The following is a 17,724-nucleotide window of genomic DNA, read 5'->3' as shown; positions in this document are numbered from 1 at the left end:
TATAATTAATTGTGTGGGAAAAATGGGGTAATAATATTAAACTTATGGGTGTTTTTTTTTTGAGGATTAGAGATACTTCATAGAGAATGTTTAGTATACTATAATTGATGTTATAATTTTTTGCCCAATGTCTGAGGTTGGGCAGAGCTCTAATGCAGGTCTCACTTTGTTTGAAGCCTGGGCTCTTACCACTACGTGAGAGAATTGGTAACACTGTGGTCTATTTTGTCTGAAATTAATATAGTTATAGGAGCTTTTGTTATATTTGGTGTTTGTATTGTATATCTTCTCCATCCTCTTCCTTTTAAACAATGAAGTTCAAGTAGTCAGCATATAGTTGGATCTTGCTATTTTAGTGGTCTGTCAATCTCTGCTTTCTAATCAGCAGATTTTTTAAAAACTCTGTTTTTAAAGTCATTTTCTTGGTGGTTTCTCTAGGGATGACAACATACTTCTTAATTCATAGCAGTAGTAATGTGATAAATTAATTAAAGATTAGTACTAACAATTTTGACAAAATATAGAAACTTTTTCTCCAATGTAACTTCATATGCTTCCCATCCTTTGTGTTATTATTGTCACATATATGACATCTATATACATTATAACCAACAATTCAGTGTTGTAATTATTGTTTTATATAATCTTATTGTTTAAGAAGTTTAGAAAAGAAAAAAGTATAATGATTTTATATTTACATATTTACAGTTTTTAGTACTTATTATTATTTGGTGGATTCTAGTTAGCACCTGCTATCATTTCCTTTCAGCCAAAAAGACTGCTTTTACTATGTCTTATAAACCAGATCTACTAGCAATAAGTCTTTATTTATCTGAGAATATCTTTATTTCACCTCCAATATTGACTGTTTTCTTGGTTATAGAATTCTTGGCTGACAGTTATTTTTTCTTTCAGTACACTGGGGATATTTTTCCAAACCTTTTGACCTCCATGGTTTTTTTTTATGGGAAACCCCTTATTAATCATACTATTGTTCCATGTATGTGATGAGTTGAATTACTCCTCTTGATGCTTTTAAGGTTTTCTCTGTCTTTGGCCTTCAACTGTTTGACTACAATATGTGTAGGTGTGTTTATCTCTTTGTGTTTATTTTCTTGGCATTCACTGGGGAGTTTTGCCCACAAGTTCCTCGAATATTGTTTCTGTTCCTTTCTTTTTCTCCTTTCCTTTTGGGATTCCAAGGTTATCTACATGTAGAGGAACAGCTCTGCTACTGTGCTCTGATATGCTGCACGTGTCCTTGGAGGCCATGTAGGCAACATTTACCTGTAGTATGATCCAAGTCTTGGTGAAGCGCCTGCTATTTCCAGTGGAATAATGGGAGGTAAGCAGCCTTACAGGGAGCTGCCATGGGAAGATAACCATGCATTTCCCTAATTTGTAGAAAAAAAATCCACAAAGTTGTTTTTCACCCATCCTCTTGTTTAATTTATTCAATTCAAGTCACACAACTTTCAACCTTGACCCTCTTTAGGGTAGCACTTCAGGTTCCTGTGTATGTCTACAAAATTTCCAGTGATTATTTAGAGAAAGCTTCTCAGTAGCAGAGCTATCCACTGCCAGAGCAGCCTGTCATTAGCCCCTCTGGTTTGGTGTTTTCTGTGAAACTAGGGACATAAGAAGCTGACACCTTGCTTCTGTATACGTAATAAATTGTCTGAACACACTTGGCTAGTTGCCTCTTTGAGGCCTAATCTATGAGACTGTGTTAAGCTGTAGTACAGATTCCTGTTAGTTGCTGTGCTACTGCTTTGGGATTGCCGACAGTATGTTGAAATGCTTGTTGCTATCTGGATTGGATTAAATAGTGTCCCCCAATACTGGTAGCTCATGTCCACCTAGAACCTCAGAATGTGACCTTATTTAGAAATAGGATTTTTGCAGATGTAATCAAGTTAAGATGAGTTCATATTAAATTAGGTTGTGCCCTAATCCAGTGTCCTCATACAAAGAGGGAAATTTGGAGATAGAGGCATGTACACAGAGAAGGTGATGTAAAGACAGACAGGGAGAACACCATGTGATTGGAATGATGTGGCTGCAGAAGAAATGATAAGATTGTTGGCAACCACTAGAAAGTTGGAAGAGGTAGGAAGGATTCTCCCAAAGGTGGTGGGGGGAGAGAAAGAGGAGAGAGAAAAGGAGAGAGAGAAAGAGAAAGAGAGAGAGAGAGAGAGAGAGAGAGAGAGCTTGATTTTGCTGCAATTGCCTCCAGACCAGGCTGGGTTGGGGGTGGGAGAGCAGCCACAGACAGGAACAGCACAAACTCCCACATTTCTTACTCAAAGTTTAGTTGCTTTTTATGTATTTATTATATGTCTTTGGTTGATTTCCAGTGTTCTGAAATAGTTATTTTATAGTTGATTTTTGGGGAGAGGATTTCCTTATTTCCTCATTTGGCGATACCAGAAGTCTTCCCTTGTGTCTAATTGGAGGGTTTAGAATGATGAACAATATGATTGGTTTTAACTCTACCTTCTCAGTATTTGTTTTCTATTTGTCCCATTTGTATATTTTCCCTCTACTTTCCTGCCTTCTTTGGGTTAATCAAATATTAATTAGTAGCCTATGATAATTTACCTATTTGCTATAACTCTTTGTATTTTTTTAGCACTGCTTTAAGCAATTCAAGTATCCTTAATTTATGTAGTTTACCTTGAAGTAATGTCACATTTGTTCATGTAAAGTGTAAAAATCTTCACTTACTTCATTTAGCCCATATTCTGTGCTATCATTGACATATATAATAAACACACATATGTAATTTACCACACATTAAAATGTTATTATTTTTTATTGGTAGACCCAATTTTCCATCCGGTGTCATTTTTCCTTAGTTTGAAGAACTTCCTTTAACATTTCTTATAGTGCAAATCTGCTCAATGAGTTCTCTCACAGTATGTTCACCTAAAATTAATTTGTCTTCATTCTAATTTTTAAGGATATTCTCACTGGATATATAGTTTTTTTTTTCTTTCTGTATTTTAAAGTTACTGTTCCCTTGTTTTCTTGCCTCTATTGTTTAGTATGAGCATCCAAGTGACATTTATAGTGTTTCTTATTTTTCCTATGGCTGCTTTTAAAATTTTTCTCTTTACCTTTGATTTTTAACAACTTGACTCTGATATATGTAGGCATGGTTCAGTTTGTATTGATTCTGTTTGGGGATTGTTGAATTACTTGCATCTATAAATATATTTTTTTTAAAAAGTCAAATTTGGGAAAATATTGGTCATTAAGTCTTCAAACATTGCCCCCCCCCCCTTATTTGTTCTCTTGTCCCATCTGGGATTCCAATTATATGTATGTCTGTCTACTTAATATTATCCCAGGGGTATTTGGGATTCTGCACATTTATAAAGATACTTTTTTCTCTGTTCCAGTTAATTTTCTATTTCAAGTGTTATGCTGTATTTTTCTGCCCTAGAATTTCTATTTTTAATTGTTTCCATTTAAATAGATTCACATTCTCCACTGTGAATCCCTAGCTTTTCACTCATTGTGACCATCTTTCCCCTTAAGTCCTTAGACATATTTATAACTGTTTTTATAACATAACTTATAAACTGTTTTAAAGTGCTTGTCTGTTAATTTCAACACCTGGGTCATCTTGTAGTCTGTTTGTCTTGACTGCTTTTTTCCCTCTTGATTATGTTTCACATATTCTTACTTCTTTGCACATATAGTAATTTTTTATTGTATGCTGACTATTTGAAGGACTGTATATATGTGTAAAAAAATTGTGTTGTTTTCCCCCTTCCTAAATAAATGACATTATACCATTATACTATTCTGTGGTTTGACTTTTATTTTTATCTTTAAAAGCATACCTCCATTTCCCCACATGCATCTAGTAGTTATTGTGAGCAGAGCTCACAAGAAGGATGCTCTATAGAAGCATAAGATAATGTTTCTGCCTGTATATATAAGTGATTGCCATATAAGGTAGATGGTGGTAGGTGGCAGAGGGATAGATAATATTCTGGGAAGGAGAGAGAGAGAGAGAGAGAGATGAGGTCATAAGAGATAATTATTTCTGGCTTTTAGGAATCAGGAGAGGCCTCATGTTGTTGGTGACATTTGAGTTAGAACAGAAATGGACAAAGGGTATTTTGAAAAATGCGGTTCCAGAGAGCAGTGTGGACACAGGCAGTGACAAGGGCCTGGATGGGGAAGAGACTTTGTCTTGAGCATCTTGCATGCGGCAAAGCTTGGATAAGAAAAATGGTACAGCAGGTTGAGACCTGCTGGCTGTAGTATTAAACTGCAATTCCAGGAAATGAGGAAGGAATGAGCATTTTCATAAGATTTCTGTTTGTAGACTGTCGAGTCTATTGTAAGTTTCAAAAGACTAGATTCATAGATTAGAAGTTCTTCCTGGAGGAACACCTCCTAAGAGCAAATTTCAATACATTTGTTGAATAAAGTCCCATCCCTTTCCTTGCACTTTTAAAAATCTATTTCCTTTGTTTGTTTATCCCAGGTTTCTGGTTCTAAGATGTGTGGGCTGAGGTTGACTGTGGGCCCACACTGCCTCCTTGTGCCAAACTTGCGCATAGCACTCAGCAAAACCACTCCCCAAGACAGCAGTGGGTGGAGAGCTCAGGGAGTGAGTCATATCCCACAATGCTCAGTGTCCTATTCACTCAGTTTTCTGATGGAGAGACTGATTTCATTAACAATGATGTCAGGACAAGCACTCATATTCCCCTTCACAGTCACACTGATGGCAGGGGAGACAGTCTATGTTCAGGACCTGCCTCTCCTAGCCTCCTGGGCTGGAGGGAAATGATGAGACCTCTGCCTGCTTCTGTTGGCACCCGACCCCCTGGCTTTGTGCACCTTAAGTTCTGGTGACATTTTTGATCAAGGAGAATAATATTTTTTCACTCTTTTTTGATCTTTACATTCTTTTCTAATTATAATGAGAATTTCAGAATTAGTTTTTGTGTCCTTGAGAGGACTTCCTATGAGAAGAGTAGACAGCAAAAGTAGACTCAAAGTCGCCCTGAGCACAAGGGGGAAGCTGTTTCTAAAGCACAAAGCTCTCTTCCTGCATGGAAGATAAGTTCAATGTCTTCCGCTGAACATCGAGGCCCATCCAGATCTGGCTTTACCTTCCTTTTTAGCCTCAACTCTAGACACTTCCTCTCTATGCATCAGAGCTTCCCTCAGAAAACATTTCAAGTCGCTGCCTGGAATACTCTCTGCTCAACCTTTATTCTGGCCCACATCATCCTTCTAGGGAGCTCCTATCTACCCACAAGACTCAGAGCAAATACAACACTTCTGCAAGTCTTTCCGGGGCCCGAAGTCAGTCAGCTTCCATGAAGTTCAATGATTTGTACATCTCTCTTCTTAGGGTCCCTGGTGCATAGTAACAGCAGCCTGACTTATGGTAGGCACTCAGTGAAGGCTTGTGGGTGAATGCATAAACTGTCCCAGCTCCATGATTTGCCAACATGGTGGATGGATAGTGACTTGAAGAGGCAGAAGGTTAGAGAGAAGAAAGAAGAACAGGAGTAGGTGCATGAGGAGTACTGAAACTCCTAATGTGTCCCCCCCAAACCTGTCCTTAACATCAAAGCAGATAGCAGGGCACTCATCTCCCTTGGTTGTCATGCTGGGTTTCCTTCCCACTCCAGGCTCTCCATGTCAATTTCTCTTGAGTTCACTCCTATATCTTCACTAACCCTGCCCTCCCCCAACCTGGGATTGGCAGCCGAATGTCCTGGATCATGATGAGCCCCTGAGTACTTTCTCACTGAGTCCCAAAGACCAGCTTCAAATTCAGGATCCACAATCTATTTATTGGCATGGGGGTCAAATATCTTTACTTCTTGAAGTCCCAGTTTCCTTGATTGTAAAATCAATATGGTAATATTTTCTCTATGTATCTTAGGAGGCAGGTGTAAAAAAAAATCACATTTGATAATAGATAATAATGGATATGAAAGTGCTTCCTGGAAATGCTATAGCTAATTATTATTATAATGGTAACTGATAAAAAAATAAGGTCCTGGAATATTGCTGTTGACTTCATTCTTTCATGAAAGCTGAAGCCAAAAATAGGGCAGACTCTAGGGATGGACAAATATCACATTAGCCAACATGTTGAATCAATCTGAAGCTATTAAACAGATCTTTAAGGTCTTTTATCCTCTCTTAACAAGAAACAGAGTGGACTAGACACTGAATCCTTGGGGCTCTTGTACCTGCAGCCACCCCAGAGGCAGTGTGGCTTCATGGTGAAGAATATGGGGTTTGGCATCAAATGACCTGGATTCAAAACTCATCTCTGCCAAATGGGTAGAGTTACTTTAGCAACAGCTTAGCCTCTCTGTGGCTTAATGTCTTTTCAGTAAAAGGGTAATAATTTTAATAATGGCACTCATCCGTTGTGCTTATTGGGACTAGATGCAGTGGTCCTGTAAGGCACTCTGAACAGTGGCTGGTGTGCAGTAAAGATGAGCCTTGATCACTTCCTGTTTTCTTCCTGCTCTTGGGGGGGGACCGTTTTGCTCTCATCTTGAATAAAAGAACGAAACTCAATAATGAGCAGGCAAAGGGCAAGGGCAAGAAAAACATTGGATTAAAAATTGGCTAATAAAGGCAATAGAAAGGAATTTAGCAGCTCTCTCATCCAATTCTCTCATTTTAAAAATGGGAGAACTAAAGTTCAGGAAGGGAATATTTTTCCCAAGGTTACATAAACTCAGTTCAATGTATCGACTCTTTTCTCAGGCCTATTATTCTCCAAGCATTTTCCACATTTCTGTGAATAATTGGATTAACAAAAAATAGTTCTTGCCTTTGCACAATATTTGTCAAAGTGTGTAAGCTGCAAAATAAAGTTCTAAAGGTCAGAATTTAACCCAGAAAATGCTGGGTTAAGTAAAAATGAAACAGGTTTCTGGCTCAGGCTTTGCTCATTTCCAAGAGGGAGTTTCCCTTGTGTAGCCTGTGACAGAAGTCTTTCTTCCCTTGGAGTCTCTTGTGGGATTCGTGCTCTGGGGCATGTCCTATGGACAGTGTGACTCTAGCTAGAAGTTCCCAGAGTACTGGGGTGGGGGTGGGTGTATGAAAACAGATTTCTGAGAAGTTCATTGGTGCCAAGGCAAAGATGGGAGGTAGGCAACAGCTCAGGGGGACCTACCTTGAGGGTATAGAGCCTCCTTCCTTCTGTCTTGTGTTTTTATGTAGAGAAAATCTCCTTCCAAGGAACACTTTAGAGCGCACACTTTAGGAATAGCAGTCTTGCCACCAAGGTGTTGAAGGAAGAAGAAACAACAAGACGAGATTGAGGCAGTGACAAGAGCAGGATAAGGATGCTTGCTACCACTGGTCTGATGTCTACCTTGTCGACCACAGTCTCCTTTTACTTGTTACATTACCTGGATTAACACATGCACTTCTCATACCAACTCTCTGAGGTAAGTACTATGAACACCCCCATTTGCAGACAAGGAAACAGGCCCAGGTGGTGCGATGACTTGCTCAAGGTCATCTAGCAAGTGAGTAGAGGAGCTGAAGTTTGAATCTAAGCAATTGGCTTCAATCCAGGCTTGGAACCTAGATAGGGGTCTAGATGTGACATGTATTTCTCTTTGCCTGCATTCTGTGCATGGATGTAGGACTAATTATTCTAGCAGTTGTACCTGTTTAGCATTTTGACCTGCCATGCGATCACAGGTATGGGACTGGAGGGATCCAGCTTGGGAATGGGAAGTCCTTCCTGCTTATGTCTACTTTCCCCTATTCCAAAGATTTGCTCAGATATCACAGTCTCCGTATGTACTGCCTTCTCTATGCTCAGGACTTTGTTTATGCTTGCCTGTGGCACTTCTTGAATTGTACCTTGTTTCCAAGCTATTGGCACAGATATAAGAATGCCTCCTAACAAATCGTAGTTGCTTGAAGGCAGACACAAGTTCTTATTTCTGGCCTCAGATTTATCACCTCAGGGCTTTGCTCAGTCACTACTGTTAAGTGAATGAATTCAGAACCATTGGATAGAACTTAAAAACCTCCCTGAAAAGGGGAAATACTATACTCAGGTCATTTAGTGCTATTCTCTGAATATTCCCATCTTCTCACCTTCCAGGCAAATAATAAAATGGCATTTCTTCACCTTTTTTTAAAAATGACATGTGACCATGTCATCTGCTTTGTGAACTTAAATGTGAGTGGAAGGGATGTGAGTGTTACTGGGAAAAAGATTCAAGAGCCAACGAACCATTCATATTTCTTGCTCTGCCACGATGAGGGCAACGTTTCAGGTGGTGGCTGCTCTATGAGTCTGAGGCTGAGAGTGGCTTGGAGCAGTGTTCCAGCTGCTATAGTGATGCTAGATGGACCTGGAAGCCATGTCTATTCTGTGATCCATGATTAGGGAGGTGGAGAGGAGCATGTCACCTTGTGGGTGACATGTGAAGGCGTGGGTGGATGGTGGAGCGCAGAGGTCACAACTGGTGGCCTGTGTTCTATTCTGCTTACACAGCATTTTAAAAAATTTTGAATTAATTGCTATTGTTTAAAAGTGCCCCCCCCCCCTTTTTTTACTTCTGTGGGAAAATCGGAAGATCTGGGTGATGAAGTGAGCTACTTCTTTTAGACACACTGTGCACACTGCAGGTTCTCACTATCTGTGGCCAGACCTGCTTCATTCATTTCTTTACCTTCCACGATCCTTGGAGCCATTGGAATGGGAGACCCCCATTTGGACTTGGGACACCTCAAGTTGATACAATATCAACCTACATTATATCCAGTAGATGTTATTAGAGGTAAAACAGTGCACATTCCTCCTCTGAATTTTGAGGGCAGCTGCTCTTTCTAGAAATAGATAAGATTATTTTAGGGTCAGTGTCAGGGCCTAAAAGAACAAGAATGCATAACACTTGAACACATCTTTCCGTGCATAAGATGAAATAATTCTGGATTGAGACTCAAGATAGAGTCAGAGAAACCAAGAGCTTTTCTTTCTTTCTTTTTAAAAAAATATATTTTTATTGATTTCACAGAGGAAGGGAGAGGAAGAGAGAGAGATAGAAACATCACTGATGAAAGGGAATCATCGATTGGCTGCCTCCTGCATGCCCCACACTGGGGATTGAGCTCACAATCTGGACATGTGCCCTGACTGGGAATCGAACCGTGACGTCCCGGTTCACAGGTTGATGCTCAACCAGTGAGCCACACCGGCCGGGCTCAAGAGTTTTCCAAAGTAAAGATGGCTTCAGTTAGACCAGATTGGGAAGTCGTGGCTTTTGGTTCTGTTTGCAAATCAGCCATGCCCTTTTCCCTTCTTGTAAGTGGGCTAGATCGAGAGAAGATAAAGATGGAAGTTGTTAAGAGAAAGTGGACCGTGGGCAGAGACAAGACCGCTAGAGAGGCTGGAGTGTGGAGGAGAAAGTTACATAAAGGCTTCAGAGAAACTCTGTTGAGACTGTTGCGGATCAGCAGATAAAAGAAGCAGTGGAACAAACACAGAAGAGAACAAAGGCAGCAGAGGAAACCCACAGGGATCAGCAGATAAGTCAGGGGGAGAAGACAAAGGGAACTAAATTTAACCAGGGAGAAAAGATGCCTCAGCCGGGCCAAGAGCAGGCTATAAATACCTTCAAGGCGACAAGCTCCAGAAAGAAAGGAAGGATTATTCACTCTCTCCCCAGATGTAGGACAGAGACAGGGACCAGAAGGAAGCAAAGACGACGTCAGGCTGCTGGGCCCAGGGGAATAGAGCAGTGTTTGTGCCCTGCTAGGAACTGGCCAGTGAGTGGGGACCGGCTCCTGGGCAGCTGCTTAAAGTGGGATGTCCTCCAGGCTTTCCCGCGGCTGCCAGGCCTGGGACCCTTCAGAGACCACCAGTCCCTTGCAGGGTTGCATCGCTGCTAAAAGAATCCCTTTGGCTCTAAGTGTCATGGCTGACCGGTAGCCTCCCAGACACTTCTTTTTTCTAACTTCCATCTTTTCTCTTTATCAAATAGGAATAATTGCTGGTCACTTCATAAGGATGGTGTGAGGAGCAAATGAGCTTCTGTATGCCAGAAGGATTTGGAAGCCTGAAAGTTTGTGGCAGATGGAAGAAGTTTGCTCTGCCCGATAACCGCTGGCCTTCGTGTTCCCAGGCCCCACAGCCAAGCGGGTCAGGGCCACTGTTAAAGGTTAGGAAGGTCTTTCTCCCTATTTCTCTCCCTCTCTCCCCCCATCACTTGCATTCTCCCTGTGCTCTTCTCTCAAACATTCCTTAATGCACTGGTGATGCACACGTGAGGCCTTGGAGACATGCCCCAGACCAAGGCTCAGTCCGTCTGTCCAGAGTTAAAGGCTCAGTAGGGAGACACAGACATGGACCCACAGGACTTCCTTCTAGTGAGATAGTGATAATGCCACCAGTGATCCAGGAGGAGGGTAGTCCAGGCGAGAGGAACAATGTGAACCAACATACAGAGACAGGAACAGAACACTGCATGCTGGGGAACTGCAAACAGTTCAGCGAGGGCTGGAGCTCCAGGAAGGATCACCTCCAGGCCTGCCTGGGCTGCGGGGTAGTGTGAGGTGAGGCTGTTTTATGCAGGGTCTTGTAGATTGAGCCAAGCATCTTTGTCCTATTGGGGGGGGGGGTGGAGGGTTGGGGGGTAGGGGCGGGATTCAGTGATGGGTTTGGAGCAAGGAGTGCCAAGGTCACCTCTTCATTTTAGAAAGCGCTCTCTGTAGTCAGTGGGTGGTGGATTTAGGCCAGTGGTCTGAGCAGACACTGCCCCACTCCTGATACACAGTTTGCCAGGAGCCCAAGCGACCAGACCACATGGAGAAAGGGAAAGGGTTAATGTAGGAGCTGAGCTGAGACTAATGAGTGAAAGTGCTAATTAACTGAGGTCAGGTGTCCAGGAAATGGCCCAGTTTGTGCTTCCTTGCTTAGGCTGATGATAATATACCACTCGTATTCCATATTTTTCCTTGGAGGAAACACCACCCTGGGGCCCAGTTTCCGTAACTGAGGAGCAGGACTGGGTGCCTCCTCTTGTCCCTTTCTCCTTCCTGTTCGCATTTCTGTTTGAGAAACAAAGGGAATGGGCTGGGTAGAACAATGCCATCATGAAAACTCCCCAAACAGAATTTCATGGTGGAAGGAAGCTTTAAAGATCATGTGTCCTAGACATCTTTTGAAGGTTACATCCAGCTCCCACCATCTCAACTGAAAAAAGATGCAATCTCTTCTACAATCAAAAGATAGTAGAAGTTAGCTGGGGATTTATCATTTTGATTGAAGAACCCCAAGTATAACACTAGATGTGTTGCTTGTTAGACATACCTAATAATTTTTCAGCAATTTAGAATTTAAAATAATGTAAGATATTCTGAAAAGGTAGATATTTCAAATAGAAGCTTTCTGAATGGTCAAAGATTTTGTCCCCAAGGCCCCCAGGAACTCTGGCTGATTGGAAAATTTCTGTTTCTTCCCCTGGTAGATAGTGGGTAAGATCAAGAATCTCAGGTCAGTCAAGTTTCACATACAGACCTCATCTCAGAGTGGCTTTGGCCAAGTGACAACCTCTTTAACCCCTGTTCTCTTCTTAAATGGAACCAAAGGTAGTCCATACTTCATTGGGTTGCAGCGGGCTAATTGTAAGTCTCTCTGTAACATGCTAACTGTTACCAGTAGTCTTAGGAACATGGTTTCTAGGTCACAGGGCTGGGGCAGGTCAGAGAGTGGATCTGGCTGGATGCCTAAGTGGCAACAACAGAACACTCTGACCGACTTTACGAGACAGGAAATTTTTTATCTGTCATCACTGATGTGGGACGTGCTGCAGAAGTGCTGGAGATGGCATCAGAGGTGTCATCATCTGTGTCTCCTCTTTGTCATCCTTAGGTTTTCAGGCTGGCTTCATGCTAGGACCCAGATAAGTGCAGACAGTTCAACTGGATTTGTGAGACACACATTTCTAGGAGAACAGAGACACATCTACGGTGTCTATAATGAGGAAATCCTTCCCGGAAACCCCCAGCAGATATTTACTCCACATGCCTTCTGGCCCGATTTTGGCCACACCCCTGTTCCTAAGCTAATCACTGGCATCAGGAATCAGTTGAACACATTTGCTTATTTACACCATGCCTCTGAGCTGGGGGTAAGGTCACCTTTCTCTCCTTCACATGGAGAAGGGTAGATTTTTGAATAAAAGTGGGTTATGTTAGCAAGAAGGCACGAGGAAATGGATATAGGATAGGCAACCAAGTGTTAACTCTGCAGAGTTTATTGAGATATCTGGAGTAGTTGGCTAGGGCTACTAAGCAAAATACCATACTCAGGGTGGCTTAAACAATACAAATAGTTTTATGGCAGAGTAGTATTGCTTTTGTGATAGCATGGATGGACCTGGAAAGTATTATGCTAAGTGAAATAAGCCAGTCAGAGAAAGACACGTACCATATGAATCCACTTATATGTGTAATCTAATGAACAAACAGAATAAAAACAGAGAATAGACTGACAGTTGTCAGTTGGGAGAGAAGGGTTGGGTAGGAGGGTTGTGTGAAAAAGGAGAAGGGATTAAGTAAATAACAAACAAAAAACAACCAAACCTAGAAACCTCATAGATAGGCAATAGTATGATGATTACTAGAGGAAAAGAGGATGTGGAGGAAGATAGGAGAAGGTAAAGGGAGGATAAATGGTGATGGAAGGAGACTTAACTTGAGGTTGTGAACATACAGCACAATGTACAGATGATATATTATAGCATCGTACCCCTGAAATCTTTATAATTTTATTAACCAATATCACTTCAATAAATTCAATAAAAAAACAACATAAATTCATTTTCTCAAAATTTGGTTGCTAAAAGTCCAAGTTGAAAGTGTCAGTGGGTTTGCTTTCTTCTGATATCTCTCTGGCTTGCAGGTGGCTGCTTTCTCACCGTGTATCCTCACAGGGTTGTCTCTTGTCCACATTATGTCTGTGTCCTAATCTCCTTTTCTTAAAAAGGACAGCAGTTATATTGGATTAGAGCTCACCCATATGACCTCTTCTTACTTTAATTACTTCTCTAAAAGCTCCATCTCCAAACATAGTCACATTCTGAGGTACTGAGTGTCAGGGCTTCAACATATAAATTTTGGAGAAATACAATTCAGCCCATAACACCATCTAACCCTTTCACGTTATAGATTGGGGAAAAAAAATTGAGGCCTGTAGAGAGCTGTGATCTGTCAGAAATTACACGAATTCTTCAAATGCACAGACTCACACACTCTCTTACACTTTCAATAGTGAATTTTACCCCCTTGAGCTACCGCACTAAACCTTAAGAATTAAGCTTATGTGTGGCCAAACCCCAACATATGAGGTACAACAAACTTATTTCTAGTTGTTGAGCTCTTGCGAGGAGACATGTGTTGGTCTTCCAAGCAGGAGACGAGGCCAGGAAGGACACTTAAGATGACTTATTCAGAACCTGTGGCTTAGCCTGGACGATGGCCATGTAATCCTAGAGACTGTATCTGCTCCAGAAAGGGTCACCTGTTAGGAAAATTAATACTTCCCACAGAGAAAGAACATGTACTGGGATGGAAGTTATAATAGTTCCTGTTCTTGGCTTTATTCAACTGGATATAAGGACAGAAGTTAGCCAGGTGTGTGGTGTGATATTGCAAAGCCTAAGCAAAATTAAAAGTTTCCCCACCTCATCCCTTACACTTGGGGATTCTCAGAGCCTTACTAAGGTCAACACATTTTGAGAGTATGCTTTGAAAAGGGATACGATATATAGCATTTCCCAAAATGAATGTGGAACCCTTTTTCAAGCTTCTGGAAATGGTAGTCTGGAGTAGTGCTCCCTAACTTTTACTATGACCTGCCATGAGTAGAAAATGATAACATTTGTTTGGCATCCTGGGTAGATGCTTCTGGCTGCTCATTACCAGAGATGACCTTACAGGCTCTGGCTGCCTAGGTCCAGCCTGGCTACTCTGAGCATGGCACAGTGGTTGGGGAACTGGTCTAGACTCTTCAAAAGCTAGAAAACCACAGGCCCAGAGACAAGACCATCAGCCTTGCCTATAGAGCTTCCTGGATCCCTGCATGATCAGCCCGTACGACTGACAACTGCAAGGACGGCAGATCCCAGCACCATGTTTCTAGAAATTCATCCTCTGGGTTCCTTTTCCCCTTCTTCTATTCCTCTATGATTCTCACTTTGTTCTCTTACCCTTCCTCTTCCTTCCACATCTTTTATCCTTATCTATTCCTTTCTGTGTAATAGACAGATGACAGACAGACACATCTACACACATGCATACAGGTGATAAAGGATGGTGCTGGTGTGTGGGCTCAATCCCCAGTAGGGGGCATACAGGAGGCAGCCCATTGATGTTGCTCCCTGCCCCCTCCCTTTCTCTCTCTCTAAAATCAACAAAAACATTAAAAAAAGGATGGTGCTGGTGTAGATGGATTAAATAGAGCTAATTGATGATGGGAGTAGGTAAAACAATACTTGGCACTTAGATATTCCAGGCCCAGTTAGAATAACACACACAAACTTTTTAATGAAAGAGAAAAGGCAGCTGAATAAAGAGAGCCATGAGCTGACAAATATGCTAGGGTCCCAGCTGCTCCAACAGCAGTGGAATAATTTTCCTGGCTTCCTGTCCCCCTCCTCAGCACTTCAGGGCAAGGCAATGAAGGCGTAACTCCCCAGCAGGGACACATTTAAGAGACTTCTGGATGTGTAGGCACAGAGGAAAGACCATGTGGGGATACAGTGAGAGGGTGTCTGTCTGCAAGCCAAGGAGCGGGGCCCCAGGAGAAACCAAACTGTCAATATCTTGATCTTAGACTTTTAGTCTTTAGAACTGTGAGAAATACGTTTCTATTGCTTAAGCTACAAGGCTGTGCTATTTTGTCATGTCAGCCCTAGCAAAGACACACACCTGCTGTCACCTGCTGCTGTGTTCCTTGACACTGGTTTCCGACTTGGATCCTTGTTTACCGACTGCTCTGAGGCAGGTTGCTCAGTTTAAAAGAAAGCTGCTCGGCTTCCCATGTTTGAATCATGATCCTGCCACTTACTGTCTGGGTAACCTCCCCAATCTTCATTGCCTGTGAAAAGAGATAGCAATACCTTTCTCAAAGGAGTATTAATAATAAAATAAAATTATTTACAAGTCTGTTTTGTTAAATTGATATAGCAATACCTGATATAAATAAGATGGATAGAAGACAAATTAAACAATGTATGTTGTACATGTGTATTTGGCACAAAGTTGGGACTTAATCATTGTTATGTCCCTTTCCTACAAATTCCCTGTGCTGCACCAGCTCCCATGCATTCTCTACCTGGTGCTGAATCAGCTGTAGCTGCCTGTGAGTGTCACGTCGTAACTGTCAGACTGGTCTTCCTGCCTTAGTCATCATATTCCTTTTATTGGCTTTATTTTTCCTCCTTAGTATTTATTACTAGCTTATCTATTATATTTAATTTTACTTATTTCTCATTTATTTTTCTCTCCTTAGAGTTGTAAGCCTCTTGAAGATCTGGCACATGGTAGGCACTTACTCTTAACTGTTGAATGAGTGTGTGAGTGAGTGAATGAATGAATGAATGAAGAAATGGTGGGGATGAAAGACAGAATCTAGGGAGTCGAGGGGGAAGTAATGATCATGGTGGCTATATGTTCTGAATCTAGAGGGTCCAAATGCTGGCCTCACCACTTTCCATACCCTGCTGCTTAGATGTGAGGATCAAGTGAACCAACACAGTAAGTGCAGAGAATAACACCCATCAGAGCCCAATAAACATCTGTAATAGCTCCTGACAAATTGTAGAGAAGTTGGTGAGGAAGCAGCGGTAAGGTGTACCTAGGACTTTTTCTGGATCTTTGAATGAGAAGGAGAGGAGAGTAACTGGATAAAAATTAGGCAAATAGGCTCAAGAGTACGTAAGCGGGCTTCCCTCTCTGTGTGACTTAATTCTCCACTGGACCATGTGGTTCTGTATGTACCACACTCAGTACCAAGCAGTGACTTTGGGACCAGGTATTTCTACTTAGAGTAGATCTTCAGGAATAATGAAGTCCAGTCAGCTGGCCTTGTTGTGAACTCCTAACATGGATGTGGAGATAACTTTTCTTCCCAGTTTTATCTATTTCATGAAGACAGTAAGGCTCTCAGCAGGTTACCACTGACCTGAGACCATAGCGCTGCAAGTTCAAGGGCCAAACTGCGAACCCAATCCCCCTGAATCTAATGGTAGCCAGTGGTCTCTCTAGTCATAATGGAGTGGGAGGGGAGTGGAAACTTTGGTACCATTTCTCCAGAAATAAAAACCATTTTCATATCCGTATGTCACTTGGATTCCACTCAGGAAAAAGTAGGTTTTCTACTTTTGCAATTGTGGTTTCTGTCATGTGAGATCATCAGAGTTACCACGTGTGTGGGAGCTGAATTTACTGCCATGGGTGGATCAATTCTAAATCAACTGGAGGAGGTGGGAGAAGCTGAGTGTCTCTTACCAGGGAAAGGCATTGTCTTCTACTGAATTTTTTGATTTTCAAGAAATTTTCCTAGGTGATGTGGAATTTGCAAATGCTGGCTGTCAGAACATGGGTGGTTTCTCCAAAGGTAAAGCTGAGTGTGTAGAAGGAAGCAGCTAAGTGTAGAGTAAGGTCGACATGGCACAATGGGCCTTAGAGTCTCAAGCCCATGAATGCTTTGATTGGAAGGCAGAACCTATTGCAAAACTTTTTTTTGGACAGTACTAAAAAATCTGACTATTTCACATAAAGTTCTGGATTTTTCATTCTTTTGGAAAGAAGAAAAATAAGTGCTGGTAACAGTGGACCCTGTTCTATGGCAATAATTGGCTGGATCACATTGTAGGTGCTCCCTTCCAATGAGGCATGGGCCCTTCAGTTTATGACAGCCTCCTCCACCGTATCTGGTCCCACAGCCTTCCCGTTTTACTTATTATCCTAATGGACACTTTGGTTTGTAATCCTTGAAATAATAGAAATGGCACTGCCCTGGGAAAAGGGCATGAGTTCTGACGCCAAGATGCTAGCGGTGTGGGGCCCTTGTCTTAAGCTCACTAGAACTTGGTTAATTCACACATGAAAGGGAATATTATCTTACCATGTGGATGTGTTTGGAACAGCTGAGGTTCAAGGAAGGCCTTTCAGCAGAATTGAGGTTTAAATTGAGACTCGAAGGATGAGCAGCTATGGTTAAAGTACAGAGAAGAATGTCCAAGGCAGAGAGAACAGCATGTACAAAAGATTACATTAGAGAAAGCATGGCATGTTTGAGAAACTTTAAGGAATGTGATATAGCCAGAAAAGAATGGAAAGTGAAAAGAAAAAAAAAGTTGGAATTGGAGAGAGGAACAAAGGGAAGACTGTGAAAGGATTTGAAAGGCTCATGACATGCCAGTTTTAGTTTAGGATGTTTAATGTTGAGACTTGTCTGCCTCTCTAGCTATTCACGAAGCAGACAGAGCAAATGGACTGAAGATGTCCCAGGTATCAACATGGGCATTAGAAAGCCTTTCCCCAAGAGCAAATAATTATTTGCTGGTTGATGATGGATCACAGTTGAGTCTGACCAGACTAACTCCTCATCTAAATGTGTTTATACTTAGCAAACAGAACACACAATAAAAAGATACTTGTAATAAATTATATTTTAATAGGAAACAAAGA

General features: G+C 41.6%; 1 long non-coding RNA gene across 2 annotated transcripts in view; it reads left to right on the top strand.

Annotated features, from left to right (window-relative positions):
• The window catches only part of LOC107181927, a 97,230-nt gene that overhangs the window by 70,496 nt on the left and 9,010 nt on the right, over nt 1-17,724 (top strand). The window lies entirely within an intron of this gene.

The sequence above is a fragment of the Myotis davidii genome, unplaced genomic scaffold, assembly GCF_000327345.1.
Source record: "Myotis davidii unplaced genomic scaffold, ASM32734v1 scaffold874, whole genome shotgun sequence".
NCBI classification, from domain to species: Eukaryota; Metazoa; Chordata; class Mammalia; order Chiroptera; family Vespertilionidae; genus Myotis; species Myotis davidii.
The sequence above is the reverse complement of the archived record's forward strand: the minus strand, read 5'-3'. Positions and strand labels throughout refer to the sequence as shown.